Consider the following 13,289-nt stretch of genomic DNA (forward strand, 5'->3'; position numbering starts at 1 on the left):
GAAATCCTCCCACTCGGGGGCTTAGCGGCAGTCCAATACTCGCCTAACTTCTCCCACTTAGAGACTTAGCTGCAGTCAGCCACTCGCCTAAGTTTGAAAAATCCTACCGAGTGGAGAGCAATCCTCCCACTCGGGGGCTTAGCTGCAGTCCAGTACTCGCCTAAGTTCTCTCTCTAGAAGACTTAGCTGCAGTCCGGCACTCGCCTAAGTTTGAAAAAATCCTACCGAGTGGAGAGCAATCCTCCCACTTGGGGGCTTAGCTGCAGTCCAGTACTCGCCTAAGTACAAAACACATCTCAATCCTCAAGGACGACGAGGGGCAGGTCGACTGCCACCTTCTCCTGGAGAGTTTCGCCACAAATACAATGTGCGCTCCATCCCACTCTGCAGTAACAGGGTGTGGGTCGACCACCACCTTCTCCTGGAGAGCTTCGCCACAAATACAATGTGCGCTCTGTCCCACTCTGCAGTAACAGGGTGTGGGTCGACCGCCGCCTTCCCCTGGGGAGCTTCGCCACAAATACAAGACATGAGTCGACTGCTCCCTCTCTTTCGGGGCTGTGCCGCGAGTATAGAAAGTTGTCTCGAATGAAGAATGGGTTCACTCGGCAGGAGATTCATAAAGATATTCAACTGTAAACCAAGTTCAAATAAATCCTAAAAGTTCCCGATCACAGGTCAAAGTACTCGGGCATGCAGCCCGAAATAGTTTAACGATTACAAAAACCACTCGGCATTCCGAGGCAAATTTAAGGTGGGACATAAGAGTTTGTTCACTCTGTGGGAGGAGGGCTGCCAGGCTCGACGAACTCATCCAGGTCGACGCCATCGGCAATCTGAGTGGCGGCAGCTATGAAAGTCTCCGTGAAAGTTCGAAAGTCGTGCTTGTGGGTGTTGGCGACCTTGATTGCGGCCAACTTGTCTTGTCGCACCTCCTTGCAGTGGAGACAAACCAAGGACAGAGCCACATCAGCGCCACACCGAGCAGAAGACTTCTTCCACTCCTGCACTTGGTCAGGGATTCCATTAAGTCGAGTTATCAGAGACTCAAGATCGTTTTGGAGCGTAGCCTCTGGCCAAAGCGCTGGGTCGATCCGTGACATGACGACCTTCAGACGAGCCAGGTAATCCACGGCACCGTCGATGCGAGATTCCAGTCGGAGCAGATTCATGGCAGTTTCATCTTTCATAGGAGAGTTGATTGGATCCAAACCCGGTTCGATCCGCCCAGTCTCCTCTTCAAAGTTCTGTCAAAACTCTGCATTCACGATCCAAGGGTAAGTCAATTTTCATACACTGAGTCGACACAAAAAAAATCAGTCGGAACAGAATGTGCACCTTCAAGCTTGATGTACAACTTCTTGGCAAGACTCCTCAGATAGCTCTCCAGGTCATCCGTCCTGCGAGCAATGCCTTCCATTTTCTTGCCTTGAACGAGATTCGCCTTCTTCCAGTGCGAGCACTCCTTGTTAGAGTCATTTAGAGCAGTCTTCAGCCTGGTATTCTCTTCTTCCAACTGGCCGACTGAAGCCAGCTTCTGTTCGGCCAGAGCGGTCCTATCGTCAGCCTCCTTCTGGGCAGCAGCCAAATCCCGATCCTTTTTCGCCAAAGCTTCCCTTAGTTTTTCTGCAAAGAAATGATGATTGATTCAGAAATAGCAGAAGGATGCTCGAGCCGAAAACTGACCAGTCGACAAACTTGTCTTACCAGCTGTGCCGTCTTTGACCGTCTACAGTTCTGTCCTGGCCAGCTCCAAGTCAAGTTTCAGTTGAATCTGCTGCCTCTCCAAATCAGTGAAGCGAGCTCCAAGATCACAAGATTTCTGAAATCAAAGGGGAGAAATTATTCCACAGCAAAAAACTTCAAAGACATTAAGTGCTAAGACTACGGTCGACTGCCTGTAGTCCACCATAGTCTCGGGGACTACACCCAGTGGGTGCACTTTGCGTGCCCCCACCGGTTCTGATTCGGCCGGTTTGCCGGAGTCGAGTTCAAAAAAAAGAGAGACAATGTAGAACTCAGACCACAGTCGACTGCCAGCAGTCGACCGCGGTCTCGGGGACTACACCCAGTGGGTGCACTTTATGTGCCCCCACCGGTTCTGATTCCACTCGACCGGATCGAGCGGAAGAAACAAACTACCAGTTCGGTTTTTTACTTGACAAAATACAAAGACTACAGTTGACTGCCAGCAGTCCACCGTAGCCTCGGGGACTACACCCAGTGGGTGCACTCAGCGTGCCCCCACTAGTCCAAAACTTCAATCGACGCACCCAGTGGGCGTACAGATGCAAAGATTTTTGAAAAGAATCTTTAGATAGCCGACTAACCTGAACGTTGCTCTGGAGAGCCGAGCTGGCATCATAGGCGGCTTGGCTGGCGTCCCGCACCGTCTTCATCTTCTCCATCGTAATGCCCGCCTGGCGTATGGCTTCCCTAGCAGCATTCACCTCGTCCTCTGGGACATGATGGGTCGCAAAAATTGAAGGCGGGTCGACAGGGGCCTGAGCAGCCGACAAAGAAGGCAAGGCACTTGACAGGGGCTCGGCGAAGGTAACAGAACCCCGATTGACGTCACCAGTGTCCTGAACGACTGGTTCCGCCCTCGGCGTCGACTGTGGCGCCTCGCTTGTAGGAGCTCGCCTATTCTTCCTCGTCAAAGGCCTCTCGGGCTCTTCATCATCATCAGGGAGGTCAATAATGTTGGGAGCTGTGCAAAGTTCAATTGCCAAAATCACGTCACCCAATGGTGCACATTGCAGTTGAATCGACTGAACAAAGACAGTATGGCAGAAGTCATACCCGGATTAGAAGTGACCGCATCCTCCATCACCTCATCATCATCCCTGTAAGCTGAGGTCCCGGAAGTGGCAGCACTGACAATTCCAAAGTTTGTCTAGTTAAAACAAGAAAAACAAACAACGCGGAGCGTCGAGTGAATACAAGGAGAGACACTTACGCGGAGGCGACAGGGATATCGATCTTGATCTTCGGCAACGCCTTCTGAGTCTTCGGTTCTGCAACTTTGGGGTGCTTGGGCGCCTTCTCAGTCGTGGTTGGTGAAGAGATCCGAGGAAGCTTCGAAGACTGACCAGCCTGAGCAGTCGCCTTGTCACGGGCACTCGGCCGATCCTGGTCAAGTTTGGATCGTCTCTCTATGCGAGGAGGCGACTCGACTTCTTCCCCATCACTTGAGTCGTCGCTTCCTCCATCCCCTTCACCATCGGAAGTCCACTCGCCGCTTTCGCCACCGCTCGCCTCGCCTTCCAGAGCTTGCTCTTGCACCCGTTGGGCATCGAATACATTTCAATAATGGCTTGAAAGAAAGCAGGGAGGACAAAGTCAGTCGACGCAATACAGACAGCTGTGCGAGTGAATTCAGATTACAAGCAAAAACTCAGAATCAGACCTGCTCTGGTGCACACGACTGGTCGAATGGGGGAACTCTCCTGGCTCCTCTGGGATTGTCCTTGTTCCCGGTAATACTCGACAGCCACTTCTCCAGTGTGTCGTCGTCGACCTCCTCCGGGTGGATCCGAGTGGAGTCTTCTAGACCCGAATACATCCACATCGGATGGTCTCGGGCTTGGAGAGGCTGGATGCGCCGCTGAAGGAAGACCTCCAAGAGATCCATACTAGTGACCCCGTCACGAATGAGTTGGACCACTCGGTTGACCAACACCTTCACTTGCGCCTTCTCCTCCGGGAGCACCTTCAAAGGGGAGGGTTTTTCCACTCGGTCCATGGTAAAGGGAGGGAGGCCAGTCGATTGCCCTGGCGTCGACTGGTATTTACAGTAGAACCAGGTCGACTGCCATCCACGAACTGAGTCGGGAAGAATCATGGCTGGAAAGGAGCTTTTTCCCCTTGTCTGGATGCCAAGACCCCCACACATCTGGATCACTTGGGTCCTCTCGTCACTCGGATTAGCCTTTTTCACTGTCTGAGAGCGACAAGTGAAAATATGCTTGAAAAGACCCTAGTGAGGTCGACAACCCAAGAAGTTCTCACACAAAGAAATGAACGCGGCAAGATAAACGATTGAGTTGGGGGTAAAATGGTGGAGTTGAGCCCCAAAGAAGTTCAGAAACCCTCGGAAGAAAGGATGGGGAGGCAAGGAAAACCCACGGTCTACGTGAGTGGCAAGAAGAACGCGCTCACCCTCCCGGGGTTGCGGCTCGGATTCCTTCCCCGGAAGCCGCGCCGAGTCGTAGGGGATCAGCCCTCCCTCGGCCAGGTCGTCGAGGTCTTCTTGGGAGATCCTCGAGTGGATCCAGTCACCCTGGATCCAACCCTTCGGCAGGCCAGTCCGCGAGGAAGATCCACCCCGGCTCGTCGCCTTCCCCTTCGACCTCGCCATCGCCTTCTTTGCCTGCTCCAGAGCCGCTGTCTTCTCCTTCACCATTGTCGCCGACGAGACGCATGTGGTGCGGTGGCGCGGGGGCGAGAGCGAGCGCAGCGGAGAGGCCTGAGGAGGAGAAGAGGTAATGGGGCGCACTGTTCGGGAGCCTCCGGTCCAACGGCTTATATGAGGCCGCTTCCGAGTGGCTGACAGGTAGGCCCAGATGGCTCTGTCAAATCCCGTAACGACCACGCGAGCGATACGTGGCGAAAAAGGTGGCATGGGGATCGAGGCGGCTCCGCTCTATCCCATCCGATTACTGCGGCCTCCCCCGTCCCGCGCGCTTCCCAAAATTCGGATCGCACTAAATCCGCGGGCAGCAAACAACTTGTCAGACCAAAGATCTCCTCCGCACCGTCACTCTGAGCCTTACAAGTAAAGAAACTCATTCGACGAAGAATTAAGAATGGATCAAGGTGACTGAAAAGGAAGTTGCTATCATCACTTAGGTCCGTTGATCCGAAACAAGATATGCTCACGGCATGGAAAACGAGTCAGAGAAGTCCTCAACTCCTTCCCCACTCAAACCTCGATCCATTCGGGGGCTAATGATGAAGTTATGTACCTAGGGTAGGGGTTACGGACCTGTCCTAACTGCTCTACCCAAGGATACCTCTAGAATAAATCACCTTTCAATCGACTTGGAGGTGTTCCACTCGACAGACTCGAAGACACTCGACCAAGATCCAACCACTCGACGGCCAGGATACCTAAAGTCACTCCGCACGCTAACGGTCGGTCATTAAGTAGCTTTTATGGTCATCATAGCACTTTATTACTAGCGTTATCAGTAACGCCCTGCCTTAAGGTACATTGAACCCTTCGTAGCGTGGCCTGGCCGGGGTCCTGGCACACTCTATATAAGCCACCCCCTCCTCTGAGACAAGGGTTCGCACCTCTGTAACTCATACCCACATAATCTAGTCAACCGCCTCCGGGCTCCGAGACGTAGGGCTATTACTTCCTACGAGAAGGGCCTGAACTCGTAAACCTTGCGTCCTTACAACTTCTCCATAGCTAAGATCTTGCCTCTCCATACTTACCCCCCCTACACTACTGTCAGACTTAGAACCACGACAACCCCTGATCGGGACGTGCCGACAGTGGGTTTTCGCCATCGGCGATGGCGACTGCATCTAAACTAAGCATCCACCCCTTCCCTCGGCGGACGTGATCCGCCGAGATGTTAGAGATGTGGCCACAGTGGTTTTGAAGAGAGCAACCCCAGCAAGCAACCTAGAGTCTTGCCTATGTATATACTGGAGCGGTTTCCTTTTCTCTCCATATGAACCTATTTATATTGCGTACGTGCCACTGAAGAAAAAAAACTTCATTTATAAATGATGCGGCACCTACTACTCATTCTCCTATAAACCTTGCGCTTGGCATCTCCAAACTATTAACCTTGCGATTGGCTCTTCGCCTCTTCGGGAAGTCGAGCAATAACGGTACTGCAGTATATATCATTCTGCTCTACAAAAAAATACACTTCCATGATGATACGTGTTTGTCACAGTAGGTTGCGTTTTTTTTCATGCATGTACATCCATGACAAATTTATGACAGAATCAAGCTAGTCATACCAGTGCTGTCGTAGAAGTGTTCCATGACATTACCAAAATTATCATCACGGAAGTGTCCACTTCCATGACGATAAATCGCGCGTCACAGAAGTGCTTTCGTCAAGGGTGACCGACACGTGGCATCCACCGTAACGGAATGCCGTTAAGCTATTGGGTTGGGTTTTGGATCCGATAACCCGTTAACAACCCTGACCAATCGGGATTTTCCACGTGTAAAATCATCATTGGCTGGAGGAAACATGGGTCGGCTCACCGTTGGGACAGATGTCATCCGCTCATTGGACCGAAGGCGCCTATGATACGGCGACACGTGGCACGGCCCAATAGAGGCCCATTCCTGTGAAAAGGCCGGCCCGTTTGACTTGGTAAAAAGGTGGTGGGCCGGCCCATGGAAAGCCTGTTAACGGCCTGTTCGCATATAGCCCATTTACAGCCCGCTAACCCAGGGCCCGTTACGCCCTTTCCGAATTAGACCCAGTAGCGTCATCTGGGCCGTCCAATATGATTCAGCCCATTTTAACTTTCGGCCCATGTGTGGCCCATGACTTCTTTCGGCCCATATGAGGACCTTTGTAACTCTTGGCCCATGAACGGCCCGTGGTGAAACTGGCCCGTAATGAACAGTGTATCACTTTATACCCATTAACGGCCCGTTATTCCATTGGTCTATTTCCAGCCCAAGTTATCTTTCAGCCTTCTCAGGGCCCATTGATTCTTGGGCTCATTTGCAGCATTCGGTTACATATGACCCGTTACTGTCATTTTCTGCTTGTGGGCCAAATTCAGCCCGCCGTTACATTCGACCCGTTTGCGGACCCTTAATACGTTGGGCCATTTTCATGTAAAAAACCCATTGGGCTATTTTCATAGAGTTATCAAATATGGCCTATTAACGGCAAGTTATGGTCCATGAATAGTATGGCCCATGATTGGCGAAATGATGATACGCCCCGTAGAAGGCCCATGGATCCTACGGCCCGTATGAGGCCCATGGATAGTACGGCCCATAGAAGGCCCATGGATCGTACGACCCGTAGACGGCCGATGGACCCTACGGCCCGTAGAAGGCCCATGGACCCTACGGCCCATAGAAGGCCCATGGACCCTAAGGCCCGTATAGAAGGCCGATGGGTCCTAAGGCCGGACGAAGGCCCATGGATCATACGACCCGTAGAAGGCCCATGATTATTTTGGCCTAGTTACCAAAAATAGGCTATTGTGGCCACTAGAAAAAAACAGAAAAAGAACTGCAGTGACTACAAGCAAACAACTAAACAAGACAATAAGGAAATAAATAAGCAAGCAATTAACGCTAGCCTATTACCGCTATTACACATATTACATCCACTGGGCATCAAAGTTCGCCAGCAGTGCAAATATAGGGAACAAAGCAGCACATTACATACACTGGCTGCCAAAATTGGCCACCAGTGCAAATAAACGCGGCAGCAAAACAAGAGCATAACTGAAACAACTTCAGAAGAGCTCAAGAAACGTTATCCTGGGTATCCACCATGCTGGCAATAAGCTTATCAAGCTGATTGGCTTTGTCCTGTTTGGCGCTAAAATCCTCCAATGCTTGTTGTTGCACCAGAAAGTATGCATCTGAATGCTCCAGGGACTTCCGCAGTCCTTTCACTTCTTGTCGCAGCACAGCTGATCGATGTCTTTCAGCTTGTAGTTGAGACTTAAGAAACCGAACTGATTCAGACAGTGAGTTTGAATAGCTTGTGCAAGCGGTAGTGGCTAGTAACTCGAACACTAAACCAAGACAGGACTTTGGGGTTGTCTCGCTGTCTTCAAGATAGTCTTCCTTAGCTATTTTATCAGCTTTGTTGGAGACCAACAAGGATTTGTCACTATCCTGAACCTTATCTGCATTACTTCCTTTACCATTGCTTAATAAGGCACTCTTCCCCAATATTCTGTCAGCATTCTAAAAGAAGAAACAAGCAGACACATAACAAGTTTAGCATGTACTAGTATATGAAACTCATTTCGGTGAACCAGTTCATTAGTAAGGTGGACAGGATTAAACTACCAAGTCTTCTATTGCCAAGTACTAGTACATAATAAAAACATCAAACAAACATATATCTATGTCCTATGGTCACTGCATTGTCTTGACAAATCAAAATAGAGACACCGTTCAAATCATATCAGTTCAAGACGAAGCATCAGCGAAAGAATACAAAGCGTGGGAAACTACATGGCACAACAAGATTTCAGATGGGTACCACGGGTCTACATGTACAACAACATTATTGGCTCTGTTGTGATGTTAGTAATGTGCATGATATGAAAGTCAACTATATACACAATTGAAATTGAAATCAACAGAGCTATTGATAAGAGCAAACCTGTTAAAGAAACATGCGTGAACATACCTATTGTGCCATTGGAGTTTCGATTGGATCCTTCAATTTAAAAATAAGTTTGTACGAGTAAATACAGTGATACAAGAGCAAAGCAATCATAGTTAAAAAAGGCGCGCCTAAGCGAGCGCTTAAGCACGCCTAGGCTCTAGGCGTTGGCAAAACGCATTGCGCATAACTACACATAATCTGTGCATAACTGCGCATAAGCATGCACTTTGGTCAGTAAAGCGCAAGGCGGTGGCAAAACGCACAATTAACGCCTAGCGCTTTTTTGAACTATGATAGCAATGGAATCTTAAATTAGAACAGTCGTTCTTCAGGTTTAGGCACTTGTTCTACATGAACAGAGTACAGTAAGACGCAAGAATATAATACTTAAAAATAGAAAATGAGCTCATAGACCTTACCACATTCTTGGTTTGGGACCAGTACAGAACAATGCGTTCCCAGTCATCGTCCAGTAAATGTGTCTCAGGAGAACGTAAGGGAATTTGATGAGTTTGTTTGCCGGTGAAGTACGTTTTCTTCAGGTAATTCCGATACTGCCACCAAGCATTCTTGAAGATAGCAGAGGTATTAGCACAGGTTACCTCATCCTGAGTTTCCAAATCGGTCCTTCTCTATAAAGAAAAATGGGAAAATTTGTTGTATTATAACCATCATGGAGGTAGGATGTAAGGGACGAAGCAAAGTAATTGCCATGAATAACATTACTTACACATAACTCCTGGACAAACACCTGCAACTGGCATGTTCCTTCATCTTCAGTATAATATTTCCGAGATGAGAAGATACGCACATACGATTTAACAACATCAAATGTGATAGATGCTAAACTACGACTATTTGGTTGTGCTTTCTCCACAGGAATAGGCGTACTAACTGGTGGAGTTGGGGTTCGCCGTGATAGTACTGGCCCTTTGGGCACTGGAGCTGCCTTACTAACTGCTCTTGTTTGGGAGCTCTGTGGTGGAGATGGTGCTGTGTCAACAGGAACTGGGTTACTGTCGGCTAGGGTTGGGGTTAGATTGGGTGAAGCTGGTTCTCTGTCCATCGTAGTAGGGGTACAATCTGCGAGAGTTTGGGTTATGTGTGGTAGGGCTGGTTCTTGTGGATGTACAACCGGGGTGCTATCTCCACCAAGAGGTAGCACTGTTTTATTTGAAGACCGTGTTTTTAGTCCGCTAGATACTGGCATCACCCGCTCCAATTCAAATGGCTAATAAACAGGAAACATAGTTGAATGTACAGACATTGTATGAGAGATAGATGCAATAGATAGTTTGGAAAAAAGAGGGCATGAAATAGTTGACATGTATATTGTTTAACTAAAACGGATAGCATGACATAATTTCAGATATATGATGTCTATCTAAACTGGATAGCATAGCATAACATAATTCAAAGATATGATGAATAACTAAACAGGATCGCATGACATAATTCACCTACATGTTATCTAAGTAATCAGGATCGCATCATTTAATTCACATATGTGATTTATATGCTAAACAAAGGGCACTACTAGGAAAAGGCCTACTAATGGCGCACCAGTTTTGCGTACTAATGGCGCACTACTGGTGCGCCATTAGTATCACGCAACTAGTATTTGTTTACTAATGGCGCACCGCTGGTGCGTTACTAATGGCGCACTGCTGGTGCGCCACTAGTAATAAAATTTTTTCAATTTTTTTTATTTTTATTTTTTTTAAAATTCAATTTTTTATTTTTTCTTAATCTAAGGTCACTATGAGTTAATTTCGAGTCAATATGCTTAATCTTAGGTCAAATCGTTCTCTGTGGTCAAACTTTCCGGAAGGTCACCCATCCTCACACTACTCCAGCCCAAGCACGCTTAACTTCATAGTTCTATCCAACCCCAACACCACCTCACTTGACAGGCACTTGTTGATATATCTATCATATCAATCCTATTAAACCTTGCTGATGTCTAGGACTTTGTTCATATTCATGAGTATGATGAAATTTTGAAAAAATATTTCAAACTTCCCGGTCATATTACGTATCATATTTTGAAAAATAAATCAATTTTTTTTTCTGTTACTAGTGGCGCACCTAGCATACGGTGCGCCACTAGTAAGTTTGAACTTCTTTGAATTTTTTTCCCTCCGGATCTTAAAATCCCCGTAACTTTTTTTCTGTTCGGTTTTTGGGGATTTTGAGTAGATGATTTTTCATATAAAAAACTTTTTAATCCGAGTTCGTATGCAAAAGTTATGCCCATTTTACAAATTCCAGAGAGATTTTGCAAATAAAGTCGAAATTCATATTTGTAAATTTTCCCAACAACTAGACCACATATCACATAGGAAACTTATTTTCTTTTATTTTTTTGACATTTCCATCATTTTCTTTTATTTTTTTTAAACTGAAAAGGTGGTCCAGGGGGGGTGTGCATTCGGAACGTTTTGGGCCAAGTTAGTAATGGCGCACCATGGGGGTGGTGCGCCATTACTAGTTAAACTAGTAATGGCGCACCACACCCACGGTGCGCCATTACTAGTTTTGAAAAAACAATAAAACAAATTTTGATTTTTTTTAAAAAAAACTTAGTAATGGCGCACCAGTGGACAGTGCGCCATTACTAGTTAAAACTAGTAATGGCGCACTGTCCACTGGTGCGCCATTACTAGTTTTGAAAAAAAAATAAAAGAAATTTGGATTTTTTTTTTGAAAATAATTTACTAGTGGCGCACCGTGGATGTGGTGCGCCATTACTAGTTTAACTAGTAATGGCGCACCACTCCCACGGTGCGCCATTACTAGTTTTGAAAAAAAATGAAAAAAAATTGTTACTAATGGCGCACCGTGGATGTGGTGCGCCATTAGTATTTAGACACTAATGGCGCACCAACACATGGTGCACCATTAGTATATACTAATGGCGCACCACATGTCTGGTGCGCCATTAGTGTCATTTCCATCTATAGCCCTTTTCCTAGTAGTGGGGCATTCGGTATGATGTCTGAACTAAGAACATGGTGTTGAATATTGTGTATATGATGTCTAAACTATGCAATGCAGGACACCGTATGCATGATATGAGCGGTAAAACCGTGCCAAGTTAGAGCATACACCTCAGTGGGGGAAAAGGACTGGTCATCTGTCTCTGAATCCATCTCTGAGGAGTTATCGGGACCCAACAAGAGATCTGCTTCGACAGGTAGCACTGTCTGCTCTGAAGGGCTTGTTTTCACTCCAGATTTTTCCATCTCCCACCCAAATGGCTGATTCACAGGAAGAGTAGTTTAATGTACAAACATTGTCGACAAATGGAAATGTAATGAAGAAAAGGATGGGCAAGATATCATTCAAATATATGATGCCTGGTTAAACAGGATGGCATTGCACATTTCACATGTATTATGACTGGCTAAAAGACATGAGACTGCATAATCCCCATATATGATATAGAAACTAAATAGGTGGCATTACAAAACATGTCTAAACTAAGCAGATGACATATATGATGTCAAAAGTAGGCACTGCAAGGCAACATATGCATGATATGACTAACATCATCATGCCAAGGTAGAGCAAACACCTTGGGGGGTAAATAGGAGTGGTCAGCGGCGTCTGAATCCGCCTCAGAACAGATATCTTCCTCTGGTTTACAATCTGGAGAGGGCTAGGGAGGATTTGCCATTGAACCCACCATGGAGCGATGTCTGCATGACATTGTATTGCTGCGCAAAACTCCACTACCACCCCCTCCAACACTCTAGCTCTGTCTCTCTCCCAACCTTATTCCTCTCCTGCACATATGTATGGATGCCGATCGATCTCCCATAATACAGGAGGCAGATCGATCTCCTTAATACATGAGGTAGGCCTCTCTCCTCCTCCACACATATACCAACCATTGTACCTCTATAGTTAATTGGGCCTCCCTCTTCCCCCACCACACACCGATAGTCGAGCGCTGCAGGTAGGTATCCATGCCACAGAGACAAACTACACATGTCCCATCTCACGTTCCAATAGGCCAGCCACTCTATATCTTTGACGTGGGCACACACAAATTTGATGGCACTCTTTATCGATCGCGCATGCGCCCACACACACACACACATCATCCCTCTCTTCGATTCTATGGACACCTCAAGATGCAGTTGTATGAGTAGTTTATCTTGTGAGAGAAAAGGTTGAACGAGGGAAGGCCTTATTTGCGAACGTGGAGACATGTGTGGGTATATTTTTGCAAAATTGCCATAGTTTCTTTCCTACCCGTTAGATATAAATCCGCTGGCCTATATTGCAGGATGGCATGCACACCATCATCACCAACTCTGTTTTCTACTCCCTCCGTCCAAAAATACTTGTCATCAAAATGGATAAAAAGAGATGTATCTAAAACTAAAATACATCTAGATACATTTAATTTTATCCATTTTGATGACAAGTATTTTCAGAAGGAGGGAGTATTTGTCCTTTTAGAGATTTCAACAAGTGACTATGGCCGGACCTTACCAACATACTCAAAAAAGTAGTCCATAATTTTGATGTTACCCTCTTTTCTTGGCGGTGCAGTGCCATCTGGATACCTCATAAATAAATAAAGTACTACATGATAATAATATATGATACATGGCGCAGGAGTACTAAGTATTATTAATACAGTTTTGCTAGAACTCATCTAGATGAGATATAATTTGGTCTCATTCATATTTTATAGCCATTGGATGTGATGCTATAGAAGATGCGTGTGTGCCGATGTGGGTTGTATTTGTTCTTGTGCAACAAACTGACCACTGCATGTCATGTTTGATAGTCTCAAGTCATTAAAAGCATACAAGCCCCACATCTCTTCTTGCTTGATTCCTCTATTTATGTCAAAAAATAAGAAACAATGTGAGAGTTAATGCACCACGCCTATGTGTTTACTATTTGGCTTTCGTAAGATGA

This window comes from Triticum dicoccoides, chromosome 5A (assembly GCF_002162155.2).
Source record: "Triticum dicoccoides isolate Atlit2015 ecotype Zavitan chromosome 5A, WEW_v2.0, whole genome shotgun sequence".
Classification (NCBI taxonomy): domain Eukaryota; kingdom Viridiplantae; phylum Streptophyta; class Magnoliopsida; order Poales; family Poaceae; genus Triticum; species Triticum dicoccoides.